Here is a 16,726-nt window from a genome sequence, read left to right as displayed (position 1 = left end):
TTCTGAGGTGCATTATTAGCTCCTGTCATTTGGTAGAGTTTGCGCTCTAGTCCTATAAATATAGTAATGTGTGACTCAGGTGAGTCATGCCATTTATTGCCTCACCAGAGTATTTGCTCAGATCTAGCGTATAATTGACACGCCTAAGGGGAGAATCAAGTCCTGCTTCCTCTCCTGGAAAGCCCCCAGCAATTCTGCTAGGTATAAAATCCTAGTAAGCGGCTGTGGTACTTTCAGGGCAATGAGCTTCATAAATATCAGCTGATGCATAATAGCATTATTATGGTCTGAGGACCTGGGTGTTGCAAGAAAGGAGTTTTATAGGAAATCACTGGGAATTATTAACCTGCATAAAGATATGTGTAATTATTTGCAAGATTAGAGCCAGTAATGTTGCAAGTTTTAGCCCTCATATATCTTGTGATAGCTCACAGAAGAGTAAATTTTGTTATATCAGAGAATGAAAGTTGCTGTACCACAGCAAGGCTTCATGGCTATGCTATCAGTTGTTATCAAAGTAAAATGTACAGGACTTAAACACACACCTCGCTATCTGTAGTATTAGAAGATAAAATTTGATGGCTTGTAGTGACATATCACATGTAGTACATACAGTAGCTGTGTTATGGCATTATAATAATTAAAAAAACCTTACTGACCGCTTTTCTTTTAAGGAGAGTGAGAACAAAAAGCAGAGATCTGATATTTTACTTTTCCACGAGTTAGGCACTCATCTCACACCGGCTTTAAAGGGCCCCGAGGATGCTCGAACCGCCAGCCAGGGCGGGAGCCAGGCCCCGGAGGCGGCAGCTCGGCGGGGCCGGAGCGGACCGCGGGCGCTGCCGCCCTCTCCCGGCCGGGCTCGGTCCGGGGTACGGAACGGAGCATCTCGGGCTCGGCTGGGCTCGGCTAGCTGCTCGCTCGCTCGCTCGTTCCGGAGGGGAAATATATGTACGCCGCAGCGGCCAGCTGTGAGGCTGCTCAGCGGCGGTGGCTCTCTGGGAAGAAAAACAACAACAACAAAAATAAATAGTTATTCTAAAGACAACGAGGAAGCCCCGAATCCCTCATTAGAAAGTGCAGGAGGAGGGACATCGGTCGCACCGGGCGGGGGAAGAGGCGCTCTGGGGCGGCGCAGGAGCAGGTAGAGGCGGTGGGCGGGTGGGTGCTGCCCCCGCAGGTGCTGCCGAGCCGCGGGACCCCCTCGGCGGCGGCCGGCCCGGGGCTGCACGTCGCGGCCCGGCCAGCAGGCGGAAGGAAGAGGAAGTGAGAACGGCGGCGGCGGCGGCGGGGAGCCGCTGAGTGCCTCTGCGAGCCGCGGGATGGGATAGCGCCGGGGGCAGCGCAGCGAGGCGGCGGCGCGGAGTTCGGCTCCTGCGGCGGTGGGCGGCCAGGCGGCTCCGCCGGTCCCGCTCTGTGGGGGCGGTGCTGCCCGCCCTTGGGAGGTAGGCGAGTCTCGGGGCCGGCGGGGTGGCCGGGGCAAGCTGCGACGCTGGCCGAACGGTGAAGGGGATCGCGGGGGGGACGCGAAGAGCAGCCAGGGAGGAGGGACGAGCCGGGGCAGGCGGCGGGCGAGCCCCGCACCTGCCCGCGGCGGCAGCCGGTCCCCCACAGGGGGAGGTGCCGGGCGGGGGGCGGCCGGAGGGAGCGGCCGCCGTTGCTGTGAGGAAGAGGAAGCGCAGCCTCGTGCTTGTCAGTCCGGCGGGGCCTCGGCCAGCGGCTGCTGGCGGGGGGGGGGCGGCCCGGCCCGCCTCGCATAACGGCTCCTCCCGCCGCCCTGCCCTCTCCGCTGGCCCGCGGCCGCTTCTTCCACAGCCGCCCGGCTCTGCCCGGCGCGACTTCGCCGGCGCCTCCTCCTCCGCCACCGCCTCCTTCCCGCTCCTCCTCAGCCCCCTCCCGTGCCCTGGGCGGCCCTGCCCGCCCCCAGCTGCGCCTGGTGGTCGGAGGCCGCTGGTGAGGGGCAGCGGGCGGGGGCCGCGCACCTCCGGGCGCCGGGGGGTGAGTGGTGGCGGGGCCTCGCCTGAGCCGGCGGGACCGGCGCGTCGCTTTGCGGTGGCGGGTGGCTGGGAGGGCGGGCGGTTTGCGGGGGCACCGGCCTCAGCAGGTCCCGCGTGGGTTAACGCGCGGGGTCGGGCTCGGGCGGAGGCTCCGACCGCAGCAAGTATCCGCACAGCCGCGGGCGCCGCTCGGGAGGAGAAACCAGAACTTTGAAGCAAGTGCATCCCTGCACGCAGCCAGGCTCGCGGCTCGGCGTTGGTACCCAGCCGCCTCCTCTGAGGGCATGCCGCCTCCTCTGAGGGCATGCCTCCCCCTCGACCTGGCCTTCCAGAGCTTTTGGTGGGGTAGGGAGGGTCTGTGCGTGCACCTCTTCCTAAGTTTGCGCTCATACAAGTGATCAAACCGCTGATGAATTTCAGGTGAAATGGTTGTTCTGAAATGTGGGTGGTGATTATGCAAAGCCACAGTGTGCAGCCTTGTATAAAGCAAGTGGGTATTGGGTCCAGAAAGTTCAGTTTTTAAAGTTTCTTGGCTCGAAGCCTTTACAAAGTTTATTTTGAACATCTTTTCCTTGCAGAACTAATACAACTGTCCAGCTCTCCCCCGGGAATGGTATAAAGTAAATATAGGAGTTCCTGAAAAATAACAGTGAGTACATTTCAAATCAGCAACATTTTGTTGTTAACTTTATAAGAATACCTCTTAACCTGCCAAGGCTCAAAATGTGCAACAAACACATTGAGAGCGCCAACGATAATAATAGTGCAGGAAATGTACCGTGTGTTAATTGCTTTAGTATAAACATGGTTGCCTGTAAGCTGTATTTCATGATACAGCAGTTACAGTGCAAGTTTAGCAAGGGATGTTTTGAAGTATGTTCATAAGCAAATGGGTTCTTTTGCTTTTGTCCCTCAGCTGCCTGATTGCCCCTGGTTAAAATATTTATCTTTTGAGAAGAGGGGGAAATTGAGTAAGAACTGTGCGGAGTCCTCTATCTGTGACTGAGGATGTTGTTTCCTCCTCTTCCCCTTAGCTCTTTCTCTTTCTTTCCCCCAAATGCACACACACACACACACATATGCTGTCTCATCCTCAGTTATATAATCTTGTAGACATTTATGGATCATTCATTGTTCGCGTTAGTCCCATTCTTTCCATGTCATTCCTGCTTGATTGAGTGACGTATGCAGAATATTACACAGTAAAGAAAAATATATTTGAATTTTCTTAAAGTTCTTCCAGCTTGAGCTGCAAGTTTGCTTTCTTTGAAGTTTTTCTTTCCCTGATTTCCCCCCTCCCTTTTTTTTGAGCTGTATAAGTAGGTGGTAGGGATCTAATCTGATGACCGGTAACTAGATAAGAAGGAGGAAGAACAGCGGTGACAGTTTGCTGGTAAAAGTCCCTCTCGTGTACTGTTAGGAAGATATCTATTAAGACACATGTCATGAAGCTGTTAAAAGTACTGTAGCAACTTTTAAAAACTCACCAGTCTGAGAAAATAAAGATTAATACGGTTAAAACATCGACATGATGTGAAATGGGTACTATTGAAAGATACTGTCAGTGCAGTCTGTGGATCTGAGTGTGTGATTTGACCAGTCTAGAAGTGTACCCGATTTTCAGTTTATTCATGCTGGGGAGGTTGCATAAGGGTAGTTGACTTTCTTTTGTCTCTTTTCGTAATCTGTTTGAAACTCACTGTGCAGTACAATGCACTTGCCTTCTCTGTAGCTTGCGACTTTGCTATGAGTGTCATTGTCTGAGGATTTTTTTAATGAAGAATGAGGTGGGGAGGGAAGAGAACTGGTTTCTATACTTACTGTTTTGATATTTTTCCTTGTATTCACCGTATGCCAGGAAAAACTTAATAGGTATACAATTCATATGGATTTTGATGAGGGGATAGGAAAAATTCTTACCTACTTATTCTGTGGCAGACTTATGTGGTCACTGAAAGTATCTGCAGTTCAGTAGTCATTATTATATAATCTGACCATGTGTGTTCTTAAAAGCAAGTACTTCTGTTTCCTCACTGTTCATGTATAACATATTGCATACGTTGTCCTAAGAAGTGATTTTTTTATTTAATGCCCCTTCACCCTAGTACTCACAAAAAAAGCCTATTATGCTCTATAAAGGTGTAACTGTTGCTAGAACACTGCTGTGTGCTTCGTACTTCCTGACAGCAATGCTGTTCTGCAGCAAATCACAGATCAAGAGTAACGTGGTGTTCCACCCTTCCTTCCGTTCTTTGTTTTTTCTACCTAGTAGAAGTCTCTTTGATTTTAAGGTTTGGGCTCATAGATGTGTTTTCTGACAGTGTCCAGCCTACAAAGTGGTGGTGGACTATGATCTCATGTTTTCCATGTCAATACACAGGGAGCCAGAGCTCCCATGTTCACACATAAGACGTGTGGCTTTCTTCTTGTGACACTCTAGATGGGTTCAGTATGTGATGGAGTGAGAGGCTAATGTCTATGGATTTAACTGTAACTAGGAAAAGGTTTCCACAGATCTCTGCCAGTGCACCTGCACACTAACGTGCAGTGTCCTCCTGTTCCAATGACAGGCTTCTATTTTGCATATATTGCTAACTACAATGTTTCTAATTCTGTGATTCTCAGATAAGAATTTGCTTGGGACTTAGATTAAGCCATCAAGTACAATTTTCCTCATGAGTTGTGACTCTGCTATCACTTGATTTTTCAGTTTCCTTGAAGTAAATGATTTCTTTAAGGTTTAGGAGCAGTCTTTGTCATCCTGTGGTGCGAAGGTGCAGTATGCCCTTGTACTAAAAAGTGCTTCTAGAAGGTGATGGGATTTTGGGAACCCTGGAGACTAGAAAACATCATACTCCCTTGGAGCAAGCAAAAGTACTGCTGTCTTTTCTGGTTTATTTCTCTGCACAGCTATGCCTGGGTCTAGTAGACTTTCTCCTCTGCTGTATCCCTGCATGGTCTTGAAGGTACAACTTTGAGGGAGAATGAGTTAGTTGGATTTACCTCCCTGTTCAGCCATTATCCTATTAAAAAGGAAATTTCAAAAAGAGGTCTTATGGTTATGAAGTCTTTTGTGGTTTGAACACTCGTGACTAGAAATGGCTTTGTAACAGCCATTAAACCACCGTTCAGTAAGGTCTGTGCTGTATCTTTAAAAGATTTCCCAGCTTTGAATGAGTTTTTTTGAAAAAGGTTCTTGTATTCGTGGCAAGAGGAATGTGCCAAGTACACGTTGTTAAACTTGTGTCAATTTAACAGAGCAACTGTTTAAAGGATTCAGGATAATTTTCCTTCTACTTGAGTCAGTTACCTTTTTTTTTTCCTCTTTTTTTTTCCCTCTCTCCAAATACAACACTGGAAAATGAGAGAAAGAGAAACTAAAAGCAGTTGGCAGAAGCCAGTATGTTGGCAGGCATTTGATAGTACGGATCATAAGAGGTGATAATATATATGTGACACTTAAAATAAACATAAAATAAACTGCATACATATGGTGTTACAGAGATGAATGGGAGAATAATCACAAAATTGTGAAGCTGTCTTTCAGTCAGCATTTTTGCATCAAGCCCTTTGCAAGGGTTTGGTTTTGTGGTGTGATCTTTCATTATTGCAAGTGTTGAGACGTAAGAGAGAAGTTGAAGGATAATGTCACAAACTCTCTGCTAGTTCCCTTGGTTTTCTGATCACTGTTAACATTTAAGAGGAATATTAATGAGAAGTCTGTGCCACAGGGGATAGCTAACGCGTTTCCTCTTCCCTCCGTTTCAGATTTGACAGAGGTAAACTTCTGTGTTATGGGCAGACACTGAGTGACTGGTGCCACGTGTGTAGTACCCATCAGTAAGCTACTAATTTCTCAAGCTGCTGAGCAGATTGATTTGTGAAGCGTACGCTTGTGCTTAAGAGCAAGGTGAACAGTGATTCACATGGTGCTCGTTTGCAAACTCGAAAACGCATTGATACATTTTGCCTAATGGCAGGTTTCTGTTGTGAGTGAGAGTGATTTGACTGTAGTAGGCTTGTTTTCAATGGCTGCTGGGGGGCGAAGTTACTTGTGAGAGGGTGGAAGTGTTGGACAAGCCATTTTTCTGTTCAGCAGCAAATTGCACTATGAAGAAGACTCTAAGCCACTGCTGGTAGGTGTCCCCTTACAAAAGTGTTTTAGTTTACGTGCAAATGAACTTACTTTGGTACATTTCTAGTGAGCAGCCTTTGGAGTTCTTCAGAAAGCTGAATATACAACCTGGAGATGTTATGCAAATGTGATAAGCGACCTATTCTTACTGCTTTTGAGAACATAAGTCTACTTACTGATGCTTCTGCTGTGTTCCATTTATAGTCAAATAACACTGCAAAACTCCGCAGGAGCTAACACTAGCACAAGGGAGGGAGTGGGAACTACCAGTCAGTGCTGAGGGAAAAGATTTCCCCTTTCAGATTGAATTTGATCGATTTAGAGTGTTTGTGAAACATCATCTTCAGTAAAGAGGCTGCGGGGTTGTGTGTGTGGTGTCCCAAACAGATCTATTACAAAATAATAGCTGTGTCCTAGCTGTGTGTGTTTTCTTGTCTTTTGCTTCTGCTTTCCTTCTGTTTTTTATTTCTTAAAGTTAAACTCATAATTTCTTCTTGCATGTTTACCACCTCTATCTTGGTACCTTATTCTTTGGTCTTTGACATACTTTTTTATCCCAGCTCTCATGGTTTCACCAATTTTGTCCAGTTGTTAAATTCTTTCCTGGGCATCCCTTAGATTATTACTCAGTTAAATAATTTTATTTAAGATTTGCAAGAAAAACTGTGGACTGAAGTGTGTATAACCTTGTATGTTTTTTCCAAGTCTCTAGCTCAAAGTGTTTATTGTACAGTCATAATTTATGGGGGGGCATATGAAGTATAAAACTGTCTCTGAAGTATTGTGTCATCAGGGACTGAGTAATTTTTTTATCAGCTACATGAATACATATATGATAATCTAGCTTTTTTTTTCCCTTGTTGAGCTTGCTTCAGCTGAAAGGGAGGATGGGTCACTGCTTGTAAGAGAACTTCAGATTCTGGAGATGTGGTGGCTTTAAACTCCCATTCTTTAAAACAGAAGAGGATGCTTGCTTGAAGATGATCTGTTTTCCCAGAGCTTTTTGCAAATCGGAGAGTGTGCATGAACATGGACAAAATGCTCCATGTGGACCTTTTTTTCCTTAATGTATGAAGCTGACAACCTGTAGATCAGATACATCCAACATTTTGAAGTTAAACAAAAGGAGGTGAATGTGGGGTATGACAATGGGCTCAAATAATGCTGTCAGCATGTCAACCTTCCTCCTTCAGTTGACATTTTATGCACAGTTCCTGGGACTAGATGGCTGGTGCTATGGAGAGGTGTTTTTCTTCTAGCTGATTGTCAGCTTGATAGTAAGAATTGGAAGAGTCAGGGCTCCTAATTTAATCTATTAGAAACTTCCGCAAAATTAAGCATGTAGTTGTCTTTTCCTGTGACTGTGCACGTGCTGTAAGTAAAAAGTATACTTTGCATATTTGTTTACTGACCTGAAGACCATGTCTGTTTCTTCTGATGCTGACTTAATCTTTTATGTAGTAATAGGAGATGCATAAATGTTGTGAAAATAGGAGAGTGATTTTTAATTTTTTAAAAAATGTAGTTAAAATTATTTTTGCTATATTTTGGAGTGATGTTTAGCAAAACCAATATTTCAATAAAATTCTACAAAATGCAATTGTTTTAACACTTTCTTTCATAGATATAGAGCTGTCTTAGCTAAGTATTCATATATTCTTAGTACATGCATGAATTCTGGTGCTTGAATTTGTAGCCAAGGTAAAAATATTACTTGCCTATTTTTCTTTCTTTTCAGTCAATGTACATGTGTTGTATAGTCCAGCAGAAGTGTAAGGGATATGTGGGTCTTGGCAAAGATACCTCATGTGAGCAGTTCAGGCTTTTTTCTGACTAGACTGGCAATCTGTTGTATACTTTGTTGAAACTTGCTGGAGTGACCATAGTGGGGGTAACTCTTTAAATTGCTGCTTCATATTTTAAGAGAGATGGTAGTCTGTTGAGGTGGGGTGATGAGGAATTTATAAGTATTCACATAATACCCTCTGGCCAGACAATAAAGTTGATTTGCACATTTCTTCTTTAATAATAAGAGGAGAAAAATGATTATGGCACAGGTTGGTATAATACAATTTTGCTCTTAGTGCCAGTGAATGTATTTGTTGCATTCCAGTACAGTCTTTTCCATCGCTTTGCTTTCTGGAATACAATTGCACATTAGTTTTCATAGCAACGCTTGTGGCATCAGCTGGAAATTGAAACCTGGTAAGTGTTGGCTGAGCACATGGGCTTTTGGACAAACTTTTTCAATAACACTGAGCCAAACCAACTAAAAAAAAATAAGATTTCCCCAAATGTAAGTACTGGTCCTTGCATTCTGGATGGGATATCTGGTATACCCTTTGGTCGCTAGGCTTTTAAAATGCTGGAGTATTGGTGTTTGTATTTTTTTTTTTTTCGTCCCAAGTTTTCTTTTTCCCCCCCTCCCTTTAAGCACCAGGGCACTCATCTGTTGAAACTCCTACCCCCTGTGGTTCAAGTACATTCCTCCTATCAACCTTTTCACCCCATCTCCCGCTGTTCCTCTTCACACATCTCTTCTGCTCACCAAACTCACAAAATTTGGGTCTAAATGTGGGATTTAACTGAGCTATACTTTATGTAGGTCTATAATCTCTTTTTTTTCCTATAGATATGCATACAAGTTTCTTGTGCTTAATCTTCTTTTCCTGGGAGAACAAAAAAACCAAACCAGAAAATTTGAACAAATGAGAACTTCCATCGGAGAGCAAAAGACATGCATTTGGTGTGGTGCTTAACTACTCAGGAGAAGATTGTAAAAGGGGGAAAAAAAGATCCAACCAACCAAAAAGCCTGCAAAGCCGAAAGAAAATGTAAGGTGTTTTCCACTTCGGACCACTTAATGCAATTTTAACCATAGCTATGTCAAGTAGTTAAAGATTTGACAGCTAGTGCCAGTTCCAGAAAAGGAAGGAAAGGGCATGCAAAATGGCCCATATCTTGAACAAAAATACCAGGTTGTTTTTTTTAAAATTGTAACTAATGTTCAAAGCAGGTCAGTTTATGCTGTCTTTTTTGAGAAGGCTAATTTTCATATTTTTGTATCCAAAAGTGAAATTTTTACAAAAGTGGAATTGTGGAAAGCAATGTATGAATTTTGGAAAGGGAAAAATCATTTTTCTGCCCAGTGCTGCTCTGAGCCGTGCTCTGTCCTGGCTTTCTTCTCTGATATATTTGGACTTACCTATTGAAACTCCTGCATCTGTTCTTCCCTCTCTATAAAATGCTGGTGATTTTAGTCTGTATTTCTTGGGTTAGCCTTAGGATGTTACATGTATGGCACCTTTCGTAAACTTTTCTAATGTGCATTGACCTGGGCTTTCGTTTCTTGACCTGCCAAAAGTAATCCATTTTTTTCCTTCAGCTACCTTAGGAAATTAGCTTGTTGGAAGAGTGTGTATAACGTGTTTGTGTAACAAGAGTTGGTAGCGTTGTGCTGAATTGGGATGGTTTTCTGGAAGGCAGAGGTTTCAGAGACTTCATCCCCTGCAGCTGCCAATGAGTCAGAAAACGCATGATAAAGGAGAGATGTGTGCAGAGGGAGAAGGGAAGAAAATAATCTACATAATTTAAAATCCAAGTTAGAATTTGAGTTCTATTTTAAAACAAACACATAAATAAAATGGTCTTGGGCTATTTGCACTGGAATTTTAAATTGATTTGCTGGCTCATATGCTAGACGGATCAAAACATCCACGGTTCGGTGGTGGTGTGTGAATTCAAAATAAACTAGCAGGTTTTAAGATTTTTTTTTTTTGTTACGTTCCAAACTGCCTAAATTTTGTAAAAATATTCACCTCAATCTAGAGATGGCGAGGCTTTTAGCTTTGAATTAATTTTGTGTAATATATGAAGGTTGAGAAAGCAACTGTGCTGGCTTATGGGCTACTTTTCTGTAATTGGAGGAATGACGACATAAGGGAGAAAGCAGTCAGACTTCCCTCCCCTAAATCAGCAGAGAACCACCAAACTAGACTAGAAAATCAAACCTAAGTCAACCTGCAGATCCTTTGTTTCCAACTAATTGTTGTTGCTGTGTTCACTGGTCCCCATAAGCTTGACTAAGGGGATAAGCCTTGCTTTCCTGTCTTGAGGCTTTTCTCTCTTGATCTATTGAAATTCAGAGTGGAGGGCCTCCTTTAGAGAATGTCCTGTAACAAAGAGGCTCCAGCTGTGGATTTGGATTGAAGAGAGAGGTAGCCTTTCAGGCAAGCAATTTGGAGCATTTAGGAAACCAGTAGTTTTAATTTAATTTAGAAATGGTAAGCCTGAGTCAGTGCAGTTTTTGGACTGCTAATGTCCTGCGCTTGAATTCGGACAGTACCTGGGCAGGCCCAGTGTGTTCTGTTACAGGTACTGTTTCTGAGATCTGTAATTGTGATAGAATTACATTGTGCAGCTACGTAGTTTTAAAGTGACAGAAGAGGCATTGTAAGTCACTCGCGAGACATTGGAAGGATGTAGTTTCAGTCTTTCCATTGGGTAAAGACTGGTGTCCGAAGTGAGTGCATCCTCAGGACAGCTGCTGTCCGATGTTTCAACACTAGCAGTGTTCCCACAGGAAGAAGAGGAGAAGTCAGATGTGTCACGTAGTGTGAATTCTGGTAAGAAGCAGTAGGCGTAATTCTAGTTAGAAGGGCTCATAAAATGTTTTCTGCATCTTCTAGCTTCTTCATCCCAGTCTGCTTCCAGCAGCCTCATCTGCGTCGAGATACCCGGACATTACTTAGGCGTATATAATTACAGTGTATTCAACTGCATTATCAGTATTAGCTAAAGGGAAAGAGTTGCGTGTTTTAAGTATGGTAGTCCATGTGTGTTGTCATTTCATATGCATACTAAATGAGACAAGAGGCACTACTTAAAGAGAAGCCTTGAGTGAAAATTATCTTTTTAAAAAAATAATCTTGACAAAAGCAGTACCACTGGAAAAGAATAATCACTTGTAATACCGTTAGCTTGAGAGCTGCAGCAAGATCTCTTAATCCACAGTATTTATTGAAAGGGGTGGATAAGTCTGGTATGGTCAGCAGGGGTTCTTGATCTTTACCCGTTCTATGGAGAAGTTACAAGTAGGAGCAAGGCATGGGTGTGTTCTGTGTTGATAAAGATAACATGAAGCAATTAGAAAACTTGGAGGTTGTTTTGGGCATCTTCTCAATGATAATTTAAAAATACAAGGGTAGATAGTTAGCAGAATGCAGACATAAAGGGATATATTTGCAAGCTGTTTTCTGAATAAAAGCTGGGGAGTTGCCTTCCCTAGGGACAGCATGGACATCGTGCATCAGCAGTGGGAACTCTTGTTCTCTCCTGCTGTTTTTCAGATTGTAATATAAAGTTACTGCTGTAGCTATAGTGCCTTGGTGAGCTGATCCAGCTGATTCTCAGGCAGAGATGATCTATGATCAATTCTTTTCAGATACAGGCAAAATTGAACTGCTCCATCTACCGAATAATGGTAGAGGAGCTCCCACCAAACACTGGGAGGAGCCCAGGGCAGCTCCATTTAGGTCTGACTGTTCAGTATTTGTCCTGAATAAATCTATATATCAGCTGTGGTTAGAAATTCTGGAACTCTTTTAGTATATGCTGAAAGCTAAGAAAACGGTATTTGGTTGGATTCAGTTTAAGATACCTGCTATTGTTTGTTTTCATTTCTTAATCTGATGCTGGCACAAAGCCTCGTGAACGTGAAGTCAAAGAAAAGGGGGCTTTTTTAGAAGGCACTTTGTCAAGGGATGTGAACAAAGGTGGTTTTAAGGTGTTACTGAACTACTGACACAAGCTCTTAAAGGAATGTAGTGAGAGACTTTCTGGAAATATCTAGATTTCTTGAAGGGAAGGACCATCAACTCTGTCTTTCCTCACTGAGAGCGAGTTGATTATTCCAGTAATTCTGTAGGCAACAGCTGTCTCTTGGGCACTAGTTGCTGTGTGTGACTGAAGGTTGTCCGTAGATGAAAATCATGAAGTAGCAGTATGATTCAGTTGAAAAATACTAATCCTTGGCATTCTCCATAATTTTTTGTTTTATATTCATACTGATTTCATATCTATATCGTATCAAGACTTAAAACTGTAAGAAAACAGAGGGTGAGGTTTTTTGGTGGTGTTTTGTTTTGTTTTTTGCTCCCAGAAGAACTCAATCTGTAACTTTTTGCTGGCTTAATGGAGACAGCTGTGGTTATCTTGGTCTGAGACAATGAAGGTGGTAATAATTTCCCATAATATTTCCAATAAAAATGTTAACCAAATAATCCTGAACTGCTGGCATAACTCAGTTCCTCCTGCTAATATAACACCATTCAGTTGAGTGGTGTTAAACCAGTAGAGAGTTTGGCCTTTAGAAGAGGAAGAAAGAGAATTATCTCAGAAACACAGTGCTGTAAATGTTGACTCTGAAGTTGTGACCAGTGCGTAACCTCTTTGTGCAAAGAATCAGTCCATGAGTTGACAGTTCAGCACTTAGGTGTTGAATGAAATAATGAGTTAAAAGAAAGGAAGGCGCCTTCCTTGAATTGTATGAGAAATTGATATAGATTGTTAAAATATTCAAAGCTACTTTTTCCTTTCTAAGGTCTAACACAGGTCTTCAGCTACTTCTGGTCCCATTGAAGAATTCAGGAAATGAGTGAAAGTTGAGAGTGATATGTGTGATAATTGCAAAGGCTTTTGCTATTTACAGAACAATTTGGTTGCCATAAGAGAAGTTGTCTGTTGCTTTCTCACTGGTGTGCTACTAAAGCAGAATAATTGTATTTAGGAAGATTTTGTGTTAGTAGAGCAACTATGTCTTAGGAGCAGCAATTTCCCCATCATGACCCTTGTACACAAGGAGATTGGATTGCTAAAACATTTGCATAAAATAATGTGTCTTTCTGCAGTAATTCTTTTAAACTATTTCCAACAAAAAAATACCGTCTTTATGCAGTTGTCCATGGCTTGCCTTGTACAATTGTCAAAAGAAGAGCAAGACTCTGTTGGGAAGAACCAGCATAAGTTTGTAGCATTTGGCTTCACCATTTGCTTCTTGCAGAAACAGGGTAGAATTACTAGAGTGTTATTTATGTCTGTGTGTATATGAGATCCACAATGTAATGTCTTTTCCTGCTTTTCTGCAGAGCATTTTTATGCAGGTGCTCATTGCTGGTAAAAGCCATTGTATCCTACCTGCCCCTTTGGAAGGGAAAATTTTGTGTGTTTTTATTAAAAAACTGCCAATGCCAGCAGCGGCTTTTTTTTTTTTTTTTAAATTCTCCTTTTAAAAACCATGGCTTGGACTTCCTTATCTCCTCTCACAAAAAAAGAGATTGTTCAGTTTCGGGCTCTTTGTTGGAGCTGTACTGCCAGGAGCCTTCCTGGCCTCTGGCACTATCAACAGAAAATGCTGCTCTTGAAAGAATGGAGTATAGTTTAGGAAGGGAAGGGGGGAGATACCAAGACTGGTAGCGAAAGGCGGAACTTGGCATTGCAAAGAAATGGCTGAAAAAAAAAGTGCATGTTCCTTGAAACTTTTGAGAACGGTAGAATAAGGTTAAATGAAGGAGGAGAAAAGAGAAATAAAGCAAGCAGAGGGGAGAGTGTTAGCAGGCCCAAAAAGAGGAGGGGAAGGTATTGTCAAGTTAATATAGGCATTGTCTTTTTCGCAAGATAAGCCTGGAAAAGGGAATTGATGATCCCTAGTGTTTTAGTTTAGTGATTTAAATTAGGTATTTTTGGTTTTTCCCCCTGACTCAGCCACACAAGCTTAGTCTGTCAGGGGTATGGAAATTGAGTTTGAATATTGCTGGGCTGTTGTATAACTTGTAACTGATTCCGAAGAATGGAAGAGTGATATATGATGGCACATTCTTCAGGTAAATATTCCTCAGTAACACCTCACCCCCCCCAGCTTTAATACATGCTTATTTTTATATAATATATTGTCCAACTGGGTGCAAGATCTCTAACTGGTGGCAGGGCAGGACCATAAAATGCTCGTAAACAACCTTTGCATCCTCTGAGTTGAATGATGAAGTGCTGTTGCAACTCAGATTATCCTGTGGGGTCAGGAGCCATACAAACTGGCTGCTCTCTTGGAACCGTCACCTGGGGCTTTCTCCGTCCCCCCCCCCCCCCCCCCCTTTTTTTTTTTAATTTTTTTTTTCCGTCCCCATCCTTTTCCGTCTGCTGTTGCAGAACCGGTATGAGTCCTCAACAGACGGCATTATGGGTTGTCTACCATAAGGCTGCAGTGGGAGTAAGGAAGCTCTTGAGCTAGGAAGCTCTTGAGTATTTAAGGCCAATCCTAGATTATTCTGGGTCTTTTAAGGTGGGTGGGTGTGAAGACAGGAAGGATTCTTATTCCCATTAAATTACAATTAAATATGCACTTAGGTAATCCTGTTGATTCTGTACAAACCGAGACAGATATGGGTCATTTTTTTGCGATACAGACATGAATAATGATGGAGAGAATAAATGCCTGGGTCGCATCAGCTGAGTGGGAAGCACCCATCTTATGCAGCTATGCTTCTGACAATAGCTACTTTCTAAACAGCTTGGAAAGTCTTCCTATGAAGATCTTTGCTATTTAGGAGACAAGATACTGTAATTTGCATTCAGGAAGCATTCTTTTAATCAAAATATTTGGCTTTTCTATCCATGCTCAGGTGTGCATGTGTGCAAACACACAGTATGACAATGCAGTAGGGTCTTTGCTTATTTTTTTAATGGTTGTGAATGTTAAGAAATAAGCCATTAAACGGTAGATGGAAACTGAGTTCTGCAAGTTTAATGGGAACTGTGGTTGGATAAAGGACATGGGCATATGGCTGTGTTCTTTATCAAAAGAGCCTGAAGTCTGCTGGATTAATGATTTTCATCTCACTTCACTGACCTTTCACCCTGAGAATTTTGTATAGCTAATAAATTAAGCCACTAGTGGATTATTTGCTATTCATTTCAGAAATCCACTATGCTACAAAAATTGTAATGTCTGTCTTGTAGTAAGGATGAGTGTTATGCTGCAGCCGTTGGGTGTCTCGAGTGTGTAGTGAGGCACGGAGCCAAAGCCAGACTGCTCCTCAGTGCTGTAAGCATACTGTTGGCTTCCAGTTGTTGGAGCATGATTGCTTGGATTGTATTGTTGCTATTAGAAAATGTTGGGTTTTGTTTCCTAAGTATCTGTTAGAGGGTTCCCTTTTAAGGATTGAATATCATTTGTAATTAAGGGATCATGGTGTATTTGCTTAAAAGCTGAAAATGAATGAAATGAAACAGTCCTTCATGCTGTTCTGACTTCTGCATTAGAAAAGGATGCTGGGTATCAGGGTAATAGGCAATGCATTTAAAAGTTTTCTCTAAATGTTGTTACAAGACCTGTGGAAATTAGTGGATCTCCAGAGTGTTAAAAGAGAATAAAGTTTTATTGCTCGCTGTAAAGCTACTGGTGGAGGGAGTAGTTACACTAAAGTAAGATGAAGTTTAAATTTAAACCAGCCTCCCTGTGCTGGTCCGTGTCGATAGATTCATGTAGATATACTTCCTCTGAAATAAGCACCTCTTTAGAAGGTCTTGGAGAGGGAAGGCAGTGAGTTACTGTTTAGATTAGCTTAGGGGCTTTTGGATTAATTTAGATTCTTTCCTTACACTCGCTCCTGAAGAAGAACCACACTGACTTAAGCATGTAGCATTTTGCTCTAACTACAAATTTTAACATGGAGGCAGGCAAAATGAGGAGAAAGAAATAAATGTTTGCAGATATAATTTGTTGTTCTGACTATTCTGGCGATTCTAAATATCAGCAGTGCATGGAGAGTTGCTGGCAGGCCCTTTACGTAGTGTGCAGCTTCAGCAGCGTGGCTGCCAGTGAAGCCAGCAGCTTACTAATAACTGACTAATTGTTTCTGTCACACCTGCACAAGCCTTTCTATCTCTCTGAAACACATTAGCATTCATGAGAAGTTATTGAACCATGATGAATAACAAACACGTTTTAAGTAATTCTTTTGTCATTCTCCTTGGGCCAAGTATACCTTTCCCAAACAACACCTTATTCTTCTACCCCATAAAACGTTTTATTTTTTAGTTAGAGAACTGAAAATCAGAGAAATGAAACCCTCTCTCTGTATTCAAGCTTAGCTTTTAATGGGGACTTTGTACCCCCACTTCTTACTTTTTACCTCTGAGCTCTATCATGTGATTCAATTAAAAAGCTCTGGTCTATGCTGGTTTTATTAATGCAGTAATATGGCTAGATCATATAATGTGACACATTATTTGTGAAGGTTTGGATGCCAATTCTGTCACCTCCCTGGGTGTCCACCCGGTTAACAGCCGGTTTCTACAGAGGGCTGTGTCCGTCTCAGTATTGCTCATTGGGTCAGATGATGGTTACTTGAACTGCATGGGAAGTCCACAAGCCTTTTCCATACAAGAGAGCCTGTGCTATTCCAGGATCTTGCTGTGATCTCACCAATACGTGCCTGCCAAACGCTTAGTTTGATTTACTGTTCTCATTTTCTGTGTACACTTAGGCAATCATGAAAGGAAAGATTAAATCAGAGTGGGAATGACTATGCAAATAACT

At 42.6% G+C, this 16,726-nt stretch overlaps 1 protein-coding gene across 4 annotated transcripts in view; it reads left to right on the top strand.

Annotated features, from left to right (window-relative positions):
* Nucleotides 1-1,143: 1,143 nt before the first annotated feature.
* Nucleotides 1,144-16,726, top strand: part of ELMO1 (engulfment and cell motility 1) — a 310,115-nt gene continuing 294,532 nt past the window's right edge. Inside the window, exons 1-2 of one of the 4 annotated variants that reach the window (XM_054817203.1) lie at nt 1,144-1,445; nt 2,576-2,646. The gene's annotated coding sequence lies outside the window, so the exon portion shown is untranslated. Of the gene's footprint in view, nt 1,446-1,697; nt 1,999-2,575; nt 2,647-16,726 lie in introns of those variants that run through there. The other 3 variants (XM_054817196.1, XM_054817197.1, XM_054817198.1) reach the window with 3 other exon arrangements.

The sequence above is a fragment of the Grus americana genome, chromosome 2 (genome assembly GCF_028858705.1).
Source record: "Grus americana isolate bGruAme1 chromosome 2, bGruAme1.mat, whole genome shotgun sequence".
In the NCBI taxonomy this organism is placed as follows: Eukaryota; Metazoa; Chordata; class Aves; order Gruiformes; family Gruidae; genus Grus; species Grus americana.
The sequence above is the reverse complement of the archived record's forward strand: the minus strand, read 5'-3'. Positions and strand labels throughout refer to the sequence as shown.